Source organism: Haliotis rufescens, unplaced genomic scaffold (assembly GCF_023055435.1).
Source record: "Haliotis rufescens isolate VD_foot unplaced genomic scaffold, xgHalRufe1.0.p SCAF_9, whole genome shotgun sequence".
NCBI classification, from domain to species: domain Eukaryota; kingdom Metazoa; phylum Mollusca; class Gastropoda; order Lepetellida; family Haliotidae; genus Haliotis; species Haliotis rufescens.
In genome coordinates this window covers 9,657,946-9,672,714 of record NW_025964383.1, presented here as the reverse complement: position 1 = coordinate 9,672,714, position 14,769 = coordinate 9,657,946, and positions in this window count along the sequence as shown.

Sequence of the window (14,769 nt, the reverse complement as noted above, 5' to 3'; positions counted from 1 at the left end):
CTAGTGAATCTTCATAACTTCGTTCTGTACAATGTGGCTTAATTAATAACGTCATGAATACAGCTTTACTTTACTATTTCACAAGTGTATCTAATATTGCCATACATCCACTGAAGAGCAAGCACACCTACTCCAGAATACAAACATGGCGTCAGGAAGCTATCACTGGCATCATGTTTCGTGGCCTAACAATACACACAACCATATGTTTTCCCAATTACTTCCAGGGTAACGTTATATTTATTTTAAATATCTAACAGCTATTACATGTACAAGTGTGCACAATCTGGCCTTAAAAGCGGCAATAAAAATAATTGAACAAACTCAAATAGGTCCTTTTCCGAGTACAGGAACCTGTACACATCAACCCAAGCTCCGCACCAAATGTCACCTGCTTTAAAATATCTTTGGTCACATCCAGCATAAGTCATCATGTTATAAAACAACGCACCAAATATAGAAAAACATGATCAGTCTTAATTATTGGATGGATGTACATTTAAAAAAATTCTTTAAAGAAATCTTACACAAAATCATCCACCACAGCTGCCAGATGATATCTACCGCCGTCCTATCTAATACAACTGGTAGGGTGTGTATTTACACGTACAAGTGTACGTATATTTGTATATCTAACAGTAGTTAGAAATGTTTGAGTTGCGTTTTGTGTCGAAGTGTCGTAAAATCCCAACCGCCCCGATTTGGACACATGAAACTCATGTCTTGCAATGCATAATGGTAGGGAGTGAGTGAGTGAGTTGGGTTTAACGCCGCTAGTATTCCAGTTTTATCGCGGCGTGTCAGCGTAATGTGGGAGGAAAGCCCGAAGTAATGCAGGTCTCAGACATTTACCACTTCGGTGTAACCCACGGGCACGGGTATGGTGCGGGCAAACCTTGAAACATAATCGGGGCGAATCGGGATTCGAACCTACAATCATAGGTTTCTGGCCTGCCAAAGGGAGGCAACTCTGCACAGCGAATCGCGGCGCCTTAGACGACTGGGCCACCCGTGCCCCCGCATACTGGTAGTGTCAAATACACCACAATACGTACAGGTATCTGTTTGTGTGTTGTTTGACGGCACACTCAGCAATACTCCAGCTATATGACGGCGGTCGGTAAAAAATTGAATCTGGATCAGACAATCCAGTGATTGACATCAGGTGCATCGAACTACGCATTTTGGGATACGATGCAATGCATCAACCAAGTCAGCGAGCCTGACCACCCGATCCCATTAGTTGCCTTTTACGACAAGCATAGTCGGCTTTTACGGCAATCGTGGGTTGCTGAAGACCCACATGTATTCTAACGCGGATCTTCACGGGTTGCTGAAGACCCACATGTATTCTAACGCGGATCTTCACGGGTTACTGAAGACCCACATGTATTCTAACGCGGATCTTCACGGGTTGCTGAAGACCCACATGTATTCTAACGCCGATCTTCACGGGTTGCGTCCAAACGTATCAGAAAATCCTGAGCTGCGAGTGTTTTGCTCGTACGGGTGAAAGAATAGGTGTGCATGGTTTTACGTCGCTGTTATTTCATCGGCTCGAATATTGTACCCATGTGGGGAAAAGTTATCAGTTCGAATAGAACTACTCCAAGTGACTTCACCTGGATTAACGTATTTCCAGATGGACGAATCGTGGATACTAAATAACTAAACAATGTCCCTATATAGACAAACAGACCTTCCAATCAGTATTGGACGGAAGGATCAGTTATCCGCGCCTTTTCCACGTAAATGTAGTCGCTTATTTGCAATGACAACCAAAGTTCATTTCCAGAGAATGTGTTTCTCGACTAAAAGATGTGTTAGGGGAGACAACTCTTCACGTCTGCCTTGCTGAGTTGTACGAGAACCTTATGTCAGGGCAGTTTCCGTTATTATGAGACTTAATGCTTCGTAGGTGTTTATTCGAAACAATAAGTCTATGTAACAGAATTGAAGGTATGATGGTGTTGCTTGATTTGCCAGGTTCATGCAGTGTAACTTCCAATGAAGAACAATGTTTGAACGGATGTTTCACTGAATATGAAAGTTGGCAAGATACAAAAAGACAATGGCTTGGCCTGACACGACATCTCTAAAAACAATGTCTAGATATAGATCGCTAGTGGTTAAAGTGTCGGCTTTTTAAGCCGAACTTCTGGTTCGACTCCCTATCCGGGTAAAAGTGTAATCTCTAATCTTGGTATCATCCGCCGTGATATGGCTAGAATGTAGCAAAATGCAGCGTAATGCCTTACTCAATCAGACAGTCCTGCTAGGGCGACCATGACATGGCCTTGTGGATACTACATACTCGTGCAAAGCAAACAGGAAATTGTTTGTTGCATATGTCGACGATCTGGTAAAAAGGATTAATATACATATTATCCCTGTTCTACGTCCGCTCTCCTGCATGAAATCAGAATCAGTGGTTCAGCTAGTCCTGCACCATGACCGTGGAATATATTTATTTTATAAAAATAAAATAAATCTAGAAACGCATACAAAAGCAAGTCTAGACAGCCCTTGTCAGCACAGGGAATTTTGTTTAACTTTTAGAGTCAAGAAGGATATTGTGTAATATAAGATTTCAGAGATTAAATTTTAGTCTATGGTTCTGCCAGCAGAGTGATTTTACAGATAGACATTGAGAAACCTGGCATTGCTTCAGCTTTTAATAGTTTTTTTTTAATGTAAATCCATCTAGTAATTAAAACGTGACATGTTTTTCTATATTCACTATAATTTTTAACATGATGACATGCTGAATGTGACCACATATATTTTCAAGCAGGTGACATTTGCGCTTGTTTCAGCTTCCTGTACACGGAAAAGGACCGAGTTGAGCTTGTTCAAATTTGTGTTTGTATTGCTGTTCAAGGCCAGACTGTGCATACATACATGTAATGGTTGTTGAACGATACTTCAGTAATCCATTGAAAAAAACATTTGCTTTTATGTAACCTTTACATAATACACTATGTTTTAACTACTATGCGATTACCTCCCTTACATAGTGAATATGATAAACTAGGCCTTTCCACTGTAAAATGGACTATTCAGGCCAGAACTAGGTCATACTGCATTCCGCTTATGATGAGCCCCTCTCCTCTCATTATTGCGGTAAACTTTCCAACGTCCAACCTATCATGAATTTCAGGGTTTGAATATCAATAAAAATAATAAACTAACAACATATCGGTAATGTTAAGAACAAATGTATGTACTCATAGATCCCTCTGATGTTTTTATGAAGCATACTACCAATTGAGCACGGCGGCATGTCAAACAGTCGGGTGAGGCGAGGTAACGTTCAAGACTCGTTGTATCTGACCCGTTCCAGATGGTAATAGCATATTCTCATTCATGTGTGTACTCTTGTGCCTTTGGAGACCGCAAGGCCACTGGCCACGTCCGTGTTGTTTACCAACAGTAGGGAGCGTGGGCGGACAGCGATACTGCCTGCTGAGTCACGAGCTGCACCTTGTCTGGGAGCGTGCTTTCTCTTATGAAGGTATACAACTATGGCAAAACGCTTGGAAATCACGCTTCATCGGGTTACCCAGTGCATAAAACGCAGAATGTTTACCCGTCATGCAATTCACGGACAATCAATTTAATATCAGGCTTGCGTTTGAGTCAAAGAATTGTCCTTGGAAACATGCCGTTAGGGTCTGTCTTATAAGTCTGGCACATGACCTGTCTATTGGTCCCAGAAGCATGCCGTTACGAGCTGTCCATTGGTCCCGGAGGTATGCTGTTAGGGCCGTCCTATTGGTACAGGAAGCATGGTGTTATGGCCTGTCTTTTGGTCCAGGAAGCATGGTGTTATGGCCTGTATATTGGTCCAGGAAGCATGGTGTTATGGCCTGTCGATTGGTCCAGGAAGCATGGTGTTATGGCCTGTCGATCGGTCCAGGAAGCATGGTGTTAGGGCCTGTATATTGGTCCAGGAAGCGTGGTGTTAGGGCCTGTATATTGGTCCAGGGAGCATGGTGTTAGGGCCTGTATATTGGTCCAGGAAGCGTGGTGTTATGGCCTGTCGATTGGGCCAGGAAGCATGGTGTTAGGGCCTGTATATTGGTCCAGGAAGCGTGGTGTTATGGCCTGTCGATTGGGCCAGGAAGCATGGTGTTATGGCCTGTCTATTGGTCCAGGGAGCATGGTGTTAGGGCCTGTATATTGGTCCAGGAAGCGTGGTGTTATGGCCTGTCGATTGGGCCAGGAAGCATGGTGTTATGGCCTGTCTATTGGTCCAGGAAGCATGGTGTTATGGCCTGTATATTGGTACAGAAAACATGCTGTTATGGCTTGTCTATTGGTAGAGACAGCATGCTGTTATGACCTGTCCATTGGCACCGGAAGCATGCTGTTAGGGCCTGTCATATGGTACAGGAATCATGCTTTTTGGGCCTGTCTGTAGGTACAGGAATTATGCCTTTTGGGCCTGTTAATTGGTACAGGAAGCATGTTGTTAGGGCCTGTCTATTAGTATAGGCAGCAGATTGTTAGGCCCTGTCTATTGGTCCAGGAAGCATGCTGTTATGGCTTGGCTATTTGTCTAGGAAGCATGTTGTTAGGGTCTGACTATTGATAAAGGAAGCATGTTTTAGGGTCTGTCTAGTGGCACAGGAAGCATGCTGTTATGGCCCGTCTAATAGTAAAGGAAGCATGTTTTAGGGTCTGTCTAGTGACACAGGAAGCATGCTGTTATGGCCCGTCTAATAGTAAAGGAAGCATGTTTTAGGGTCTGTCTAGTGACACAGGAAGCATGGTGTTATGGCCTGTCTATTAGTACAGGACGCATGTTTTTAGGGCCTTTCTTTTGGTACAGGAAGCATGCTGTTAGGGCCTGTCTCTTGGTACAGGAAGCATGCTGTTAGGGCCTGTCTAATGGTACAGAAAGCATGTTGTGAGGGCCTGTCTATTGGTCCAGGAAGCATGGTGTTATGGCCTGTCTATTGGTCCAGGAAGCATGATGTTATGGCCTGTCTATTGGTCCAGGAAGCATGCTGTTAGGGCCTGTCTCTTGGTACAGGAAGCATGCTGTTAGGGCCTGTCGATCGGTCCAGGAAGCATGGTGTTATCGCCTGTCTATTGGTCCAGGGAGCATGGTGTTATGGCCTGTATATTGGTCCAGGAAGCGTGGTGTTATGGCCTGTCGATTGGGCCAGGAAGCATGGTGTTATGGCCTGTCTATTGGTCCAGGAAGCATGGTGTTATGGCCTGTCTATTAGTAAAGGACGCATGTTTTTAGGGCCTTTCTTTTGGTACAGGAAGCATGCTGTTAGGGCCTGTCTCTTGGTACAGGAATCATGCTGTTAGGGCCTGTCTAATGGTACAGAAAGCATGTTGTGAGGGCCTGTCTATTGGTCCAGGAAGCATGCCGTTACGAGCTGTCCATTGGTCCCGGAGGTATGCTGTTATGGCCGTCCTATTGGTACAGGAAGCATGGTGTTATGGCCTGTCTTTTGGTCCAGGAAGCATGGTGTTATGGCCTGTATATTGGTCCAGGAAGCATGATGTTATGGCCTGTCTATTGGTCCAGGAAGCATGCTGTTTATGGCCTGTCTATTGGTCTAGGAAGCATGGTGTTATGGCCTGTCTATTGGTCTAGGAAGCATGCTGTTATGGCCTGTCTATTGGTCTAGGAAGCATGGTGTTATGGCCTGTCTATTGGTACAGGAAGCATGCTGTTAGGGCTTTTCTATTGGTCTAGGAAGCATGGTGTTATGGCCTGTCTATTGGTCCAGGAAGCATGCTGTTATGGCCTGTCTATTGGTCTAGGAAGCATGGTGTTATGGCCTGTCTATTGGTCCAGGAAGCATGCTGTTATGGCCTGTCTATTGGTCTAGGAAGCATGGTGTTATGGCCTGTCCATTGGTCCCGGAGGTATGCTGTTAGGGCCTTTCTATTGGTCCAGGAAGCATGGTGTTATGGCCTTTTTATTGGTACAGGAAGCATGCCTTTAGGCCATATCTATTGGTCCAGGAAGAATGAAGTTATGGCCTGTCGTTTGGTCCCGGGGGTATGCTGTTAGGGCTTTTCTATTGGTCTAGGAAGGATGCTGTTATGGCCTTTCTATTGGTATAGGAAGCATGCCTTTAGGCCATGTCTACTGGTCCCGGAAGCATGCAGTTATGGCCTGTCTATTGGTCCCGGAGGTATGCTGTAAGGCAATGTCTATTGGTCCCGTAAACATGCTGTTATCGCCTGTCTATTGGTACAGGAAGCATGTTGTTATGGCCTGTCTATTGGTAGAGACGGCATGCTGTTAAGGCATGTCTATTAGTCTAGGAATCATGCTTTTTGGGCCTGTCTATAGGTACAGGAATTATGCCTTTTGGGCCTGTTAATTGTTGCAGGAAGCATTCTGTTAGGGCCTGTCTATTAGTATAGGCAGCAGATTGTTAGGCCCTGTCTTATTGGCCCAGGAAGCATGATGTTATGGCTTGGCTATTGGTCTAGGAAGCATGTTGTTAGGGTCTGACTATTGGTACAGGAAGCATGCTGTTAGGGTCTGTCTAGTGGCACAGGAAGCATGCTGTTATGGCCTGTCTATTAGTAAAGGAAGCATGTTTTTAGGGCCTTTTTATTGGTACAGGAAGCATGTTGTTAGCGCATGTCTAATGGTACAGGGAGTGTGCTGTTAGGGACATGGGTAACTGATAGAAAGTTGCTATAAATTCGAGAAATTGATGTTTTGCAATTCACTGTCTTTCAGCGTGTCAACAAACGGATTTTCAATTCTGGTAAACATTTGAGAAATAGAAAGTAACTGATGTAGCTTTAAGATTTTAGGACACCACATCTTCTGCATGACAAAGACTGGTAACCAGAAGGCTATCAACAGCATCAACAGCATCAACAGCATTAACAACAACCCGGAAGGAGGCATAAACTACATTTCTTCCGTTGGTTTTAATTCACATTCGAAATAGCATCGAAATCCAAGTTTCTCCAGAAAACACTACTTTTGCAAGATTTCGTTGTAAACTATGTTTATTCTGGTAAGAAAATATTCTACTGGAAGAAATTAGGACCGTTGAACGATCAGCTCATCGGGGAACTCACGAAAGCATCTAGATCTCATTCTGTATAATACAAGTTACATATTATGGAAACAAAATAAACATTTATGTTTGTTTACAACATGTAACTAAACACATTACTGAGGAACAAAAGGGCCTATAAATAAATACTTATCTTGAAATCGTCATGTAAATCATGTAAATCATAGACCGCCTCCGTGGTCTAGTGGTAGAGCGTCCGCCCGGAGAGCGGAAGGTCCAGGGTTCGATCCCGGGCCGCGTCATACAAAAAGACGTTAAAAGATTGTACTTGTTGTTACCCTGTCTGGCGCTCGGCATTAAGGGGCTAAAACAAGGACTGGTCGGCTCGGAGTCAGTATACTGTGTCTGAGTGGGGTATTCATGTTCAACTGCGGCATGGTATCTCAGTGAGCTAGCACTATAAATCGGCATCAGTCCGGACTAGTACAAGCGGCCACACACACACATACACGTGCATGCACGTCGCTACATAAGTGCAATAATCTTGGACGCGACGTTAAACCCAATTTCACCTCACCTCACCTCATGTAAATCATATCAAATTTAATGGTTAGCTGGGACCACTTAAGCTTTGACCATACTGTTTCCTTTCGAATGGTTAACAACAATAAATTACAAGTGTTAGTATAAGGTGCCTTCGGGATATCTCGAACATGAACTCCCTATATGAATATCACTCTCTGCTTACGATCTCTTTTGCTTATGCTTTTCCCTATGCCCCCCCTCTCTCTCTCCCTCTCCCCCCCCCCCCTCTCTCTCTCTCTCTCTCTCTATCTATGTCTCTCTCTCTCGCTCTCTCTCCATCTATCTCTCTCACTCTCTCTCTCCTTATGATGAGTCTCTCGCACGCGCTCTTTCTCTCTCCACCCAAACCACCCTCTCATGTATGTTTCCACTGTTTCCTATCCTAATTGGTAAAACTGTGTCGGGTTGCGTCACATCCTGTATGTAAGGGTGAATGCCCGATCCTCACTTTTTCACCTTTTTCTGCCCACCTGTCGCAATCTCAAGTTCCTCCTCAGCAAGGAGAGCAGGCCTCAGCCATCGCCACAGTCGTTTCCCAGCGCCGACCCTTCTGGCTGCCACACAAATCTGCTTATGTATAGAACTTGCAGGCTGCAATAAGACCACTTGATGTTATCCTTCAGGAACTGATGTTTAAGTTTCAGATCAGATCAGATATCAAGGTAAACGTCCTTACAAGAATTTCAATCTGGTGGTTATCTTCACAACCCATTCATCTTCACACCTTAGAAAGGAACATTGCATTTTACACACAATATTTATATCTAACTACCAGCGGTTTCGTCGTTTGCCGTTTCGATTACCTTTGATATTAGCCTTTATCACCTGAGAGATATATGCTATCTGTAATATTGCAACTGATTTAAATCTTTGATGAGTTGATGGTAAGGAGGTATGATAACGGATGATTGATGGTTTGGTGTCTTTTGATGACGTGAACTGAACTTTATTCTTTTTTAGAGGAGACTAGAGGTACAATATATAACAACGCACTTATGAGATATATATATATTATGTACAATGGATACACATGTACAGATCTGCACCTGATGGTAACAAATAGATAAACACAAAATACATATTTAATGTAGAGTAATACAGTATTTTCCTGACACACAATTCATTTTCTAAATAAAGTCATAATTTGAATGCAAAATTGAGATAATTGTCTTTGTGATCCTAATTTTGAGCTATTACAGGGATAAATCATTTTGTATACATTAAGTTTAACATAAAACTATTTATGAACAAAACATGTCTTAACTTTTACCCCAGTATACCACATTCAGTGTAATTTCGGATATGCTTAAATTGTTGAAACACCAGAGCCCGTCAAATCCATCAATAAAGAACATCATAGCTTAGTTTCCAAAGTTGACTCCAAGTCAGACCATATCCGTGACAGCCCCGGCCACATCATCCAGGGGGAAAAGATCAAAGCCCTTACTGCCAACCTCAAAGACACAGAACATTTGAAGAAGCAATCGATATCAAAGACCCCAACCATCAAAGATATATATCTTCTTTACTTTACTTACAACCTCTAGGATAAATATACTGATAGATAGACCAACTGGAAGGGATGTAAAGGGGTGTTCTTTTCTCATATGACATCCCATTCGCATACCTCGGAGAGCCTCTGTTACTTGTGTACAGTTTAGTGCCTTGTTTTCAAGGTGTGTGTTAGTCAGTCAGTCAGTGAGTTGTGTTTAACGCCGCTTTTAACAGTATTCCAGTTATATCACGGCGTGTCAGCTTAATGTGGGAGGAAAGCCCGAAGTGATGCAGGTCTCAGACGTTTACCACTTTGGTGAAACCCACGAGCACGGTAGGTGCTGACAAACCTAGAAACATGATCGGGGCGAACCGGGATTCGAACCCACAGTCATAGGTTTCTGGCGTGCCCAAGGGACGCAACTCTGCACAGCGAATTGCGGCGCCTTAGACGACTGGGCCACCCGTGCCCCCCGTGCGTGTTCTATCTTCATGATCCCTCAGCATGCATGTGTGTATCACTGACACATAGTCAACTCCAAAGGGGTCATACAATCTGATAAGGTTGATAAGGTCAATGTATAAAGAAGGTTTTGTGTTGGATTTGATTCCTTGTTTCTGCCTGTTTGCTATTAAGGAGTTGACTGTATACTCGAGTTGACGTTATGCCCGAGTTGACTGTATATCCAACTTGAACATACACTTTAGTTGACACTGTACTCGCGTTGACTGCATACAAGACTTAACTGTATACTCGAGTTGACTGCATGGTCAAGTTGACTATTTGACTGTCTCCTGGAGTTGTACACACTCTACCCCACAATCTCCTGTAACTGTATGTACACACTCTCCCCAACAACCTTCTGTAACTGTCTGTACACACTCTACCCAACAACCCCCTGTAACTGTATGTACACACACTACCCCACAACCTCCTGTAACTGACTGTACACACATTACCCAACAACCTCCTGTAACTGTATGTACACACTCTACCCAACAACATCCTGTAACTGTATGTACACACATTACCCAACAACATCCTGTAACTGTATGTACACACTCTACCCAACAACATCCTGTAACTGTATGTACACACTCTACCCCACAACCTACTGTAACTGTCTCTGCATACTCTACCCCACAATCTCCTGTAACTGTCTGTACACACTCTACCCCACAACATCCTGTAACTGTCTCTGCATACTCTACCCCACAATCTCCTGTAACTGTCTGTACACACTCTACCCCACAACATCCTGTAACTGTATGTACACACACTACCCAACAACCTCCTGTAACTGTCTGTACACACTCTACCTCATAAGCTCCTGTAACTATCTATGCACACTGTAACCAAAAACTCCCTGTAACTATCTCTGCATACTCTACCCAACAACATCCTGTAACTGTATGTACACACACTATCCAACAACATCCTGTAACTGTCTGTACACACTCTACCTCACAACCTCCTGTAACTGTCTGTACACACTCTACCCAACAACCTCCTGTAACTGTCTGTACACACTCTACCCAACAACCGCCTGTAACTGTCTGTACACACTCTACCTCACAACCCCCTGTAACTGCCTGTACACACTCTACCCAACAACCGCCTGTAACTGTCTGTACACACTCTACCCAACAACATCCTGTAACTGCATGTACACACATTACCCAACAACCTCATGTAACTGTCTGTACACACATTACCCAACAACATCCAGTAACTGTATGTACACACATTACCCCACAACCTCCTGTAACTGTATGTACACACTCTACCCCACAACCTCCTGTAACTGTCTCTGCATACTCTACCCCACAATCTCCTGTAACTGTCTGTACACACTCTACCCCACAACATCCTGTAACTGTCTGTACACACTCTACCCAACAACCTCCTGTAACTGTCTGTACACACTCTACCTCACAACCCCCTGTAACTGCCTGTACACACTCTACCCAACAACCGGCTGTAACTGTCTGTACACACTCTACCCAACAACATCCTGTAACTGTATGTACACACATTACCCAAAAACCTCATGTAACTGTCTGTACACACATTACCCAACAACATCCTGTAACTGTATGTACACACATTACCCAACAACATCCTGTAACTGTATGTACACACTCTACCCAACAACCTCCTGTAACTGTATGTACACACTCTACCCCACAACCTCCTGTAACTGTCTCTGCATACTCTACCCCACAATCTCCTGTAACTGTCTGTACACACTCTACCCCACAACATCCTGTAACTGTATGTACACACACTACCCAACAACCTCCTGTAACTGTCTGTACACACTCTACCTCATAAGCTCCTGTAACTATCTGTGCACACTGTAACCAAAAACTCCCTGTAACTGTCTCTGCATACTCTACCCCACAACATCCTGTAACTGACTGTACACACATTACCCAACAACATCCTGTTACTGTCTGTACACACTCTTCCCAACAACCTCCTGTAACTGTCTCTGCATACTCTACCCCACAATCTCCTGTAACTGTCTGTACACACTCTACCCCACAACATCATGTAACTGTATGTACACACTCTACCCAACAACCTCCTCTAACTGTCTCTGCATACTCTACCCCACAATCTCCTGTAACTGTCTGTACACACTCTACCCCACAACATCCTGTAACTGTCTCTGCATACTCTACCCCACAATCTCCTGTTACTGTCTGTACACACTCTTCCCAACAACCTCCTGTAACTGTCTCTGCATACTCTACCCCACAATCTCCTGTAACTGTCTGTACACACTCTACCCCACAACATCCTGTAACTGTCTCTGCATACTCTACCCCACAATCTCCTGTAACTGTCTGTACACACTCTACCCCACAACATCCTGTAACTGTATGTACACACTCTACCCCACAACCTCCTGTAACTGTCTCTGCATACTCTACCCCACAATCTCCTGTAACTGTCTGTACACACTCTACCCCACAACATCCTGTAACTGTATGTACACACACTACCCAACAACCTCCTGTAACTGTCTGTACACACTCTACCTCATAAGCTCCTGTAACTATCTGTGCACACTGTAACCAAAAACTCCCTGTAACTGTCTCTGCATACTCTACCCCACAACATCCTGTAACTGACTGTACACACATTACCCAACAACATCCTGTAACTGTCTGTACACACTCTTCCCAACAACCTCCTGTAACTGTATGTACACACTCTACCCAACAACCCCCTGTAACTGTCTGTACACATATTACCCCACAACCTCCTGTAACTGTCTGTACACACATTACCCCACAACCTCCTGTAACTGTCTGTTCACACTCTACCCAACAACCACCTATAACTGTCAGTACACACACTACCCAACAACCTCCTGTAACTGTCTGTACACACTCTACCCAACAACATCCTGTAACTGTCTGTACACACTCTACCCAACAACCTCCTGTAACTGTCTGTACACACTCTACCCCACAACCTCCTGTAACTGTATTTACACACTCTCCCCAACAACCGCCTGTAACTGTTTGTACACACTCTACCCAACAACCTCCTGTAACTGTTTGTACACACACTACCCAACAACCTCCTGTAACTGTATGTACACACTCTACCCAACAACCTTCTGTAACTGTCTGTACACACACTACCCCACAACCTCTTGTAACTGTCTGTACAAACTCTACCCAACAACCTCCTGTAACTGTCTGTACACACTCTACCAAACAACATCCTGTAACTGTCTGTACACACTCTACCCAACAACCTCCTGTAACTGTCTGTACACACATTACCCCACAACATCCTGTAACTGTATGTGCACACATTACCCAACAACCTCCTGTAACTATCTGTACACACATTACCCAACAACATCCTGTAACTGTCTGTACACACTCTACCTCACAAGCTCCTGTAACTATCTGTACACACTCTAACCAAAAACTCCCTGTAACTGTCTCTGCATACTCTACCCCACAGCATCCTGTAACTGTCTAAACACACACTACCCAACAACCTCCTGTAACTGTATGTACACTCTCTACCCCACAACATCCTATAAGTGTCTAACCACACGACCTCACAACCTCCTGAAACTGTCTAAACACACTATCCCACAATCTCCTGTAACTGTCTGTACACACTCTACCTCACAACATCCTCTAACTGTTTGTACACACTCTACAACACAACCTCCCGTAACTGTATAAACACACTCTACCCAACAACCTCCTGTAATTGTCTGTACACACTCTACCCCACAACCCGCTTGTACTGTCTTAACATTCTACCCCACAACCTCCTGTAACTGTCTGTACAAACTATACCCCACAACCCGCTTGTATCTGTCTAAACACTCTACCCGAAAACCTCCTGTAAGTGTCTGTTTACACTCTACCCAACGACCTCCTGTAACTGGCTGTACACATTCTAACGAACAACTCCTTGTAACTGTCTGTACACTCTCTACCCCGCAACCTCCTGTAATGTGCTGTCTGTATAACTCTCTACCCCACAACCTCCTGTAACGTGCTGTCTGTTTAACTCTCTATCCCACAACCTCCTGTAATGTGCTGTCTGTATAACTCTCTATCCCACAACCTCCTGTAATGTGCTGTCTGTATAACTCTCTACCCCACAACCTCATGTAACGTGGTGTCTGTATAACTCTCTACCCCACAACCTCCTGTAATGTGCTGTCTGTATAACTCTCTACCCCACAACCTCCTGTAACGTGCTGTCTGTATAACTCTCTACCCCACAACCTCCTGTAACGTGCTGTCTGTATAACTCTCTACCCCACAACCTCCTGTAACGTGCTGTCTGTATAACTCTATCCCACAATATCCTGTAACGTGCTGTTTGTATAACTCTCTACCCCACAACCTCCTGTAATGTGCTGTCTGTATAACTCTCTATCCCACAACCTCCTGTAACGTGCTGTCTGTATAACTCTCTATCCCACAACCTCCTGTAACGTGCTGTCTGTATAACTCTCTACCCCACAACCTCCTGTAATGTGCTGTCTGTATAACTCTCTATCCCACAACCTACTGTAACGTGCTGTCTGTATAACTCTCTACCCCACAACCTCCTGTAACGTGCTGTCTGTATAACTCTCTACCCCACAACCTCCTGTCACGTGCTGTCTGTATAACTCTCTACCGCACAACCTCATGTAACGTGCTGTCTGTATAACTCTCTACCCCACAACCTCCTGTAATGTGCTGTCTGTATAACTCTCTACCCCACAACCTCCTGTAATGTGCTGTCTGTATTACTCTACCCCACAATATCCTGTAATGTGCTGTCTGTATAACTCTATCCCACAATATCCTGCCCAGGTGAGTAAGGTCAATCGCCATGGAACGTAGGAACGCTCTTGACTTCCACCGAGCCGTACATCCTTAAACAGTTCCAACTTCTCTAAAAGATGCCTTGATCGGATCTCCATATCCGCATTAAAAGCACGCTAGGCGGTTGGACTTGGATAGTTCTCGGTTTTTAGTTCAGGCACTCTGCTCCCTACTCCCCTGTACATTCAGCTGATGGAAGTATTGCGCCACCTTCTTGTTGCGCCTCGAGAATTGCATCATCTTCCCTTTCTTGTAACGATACACCAGCCATGCATAGACCTTGCACGAATTCCAACATTTGTCAGTTTTA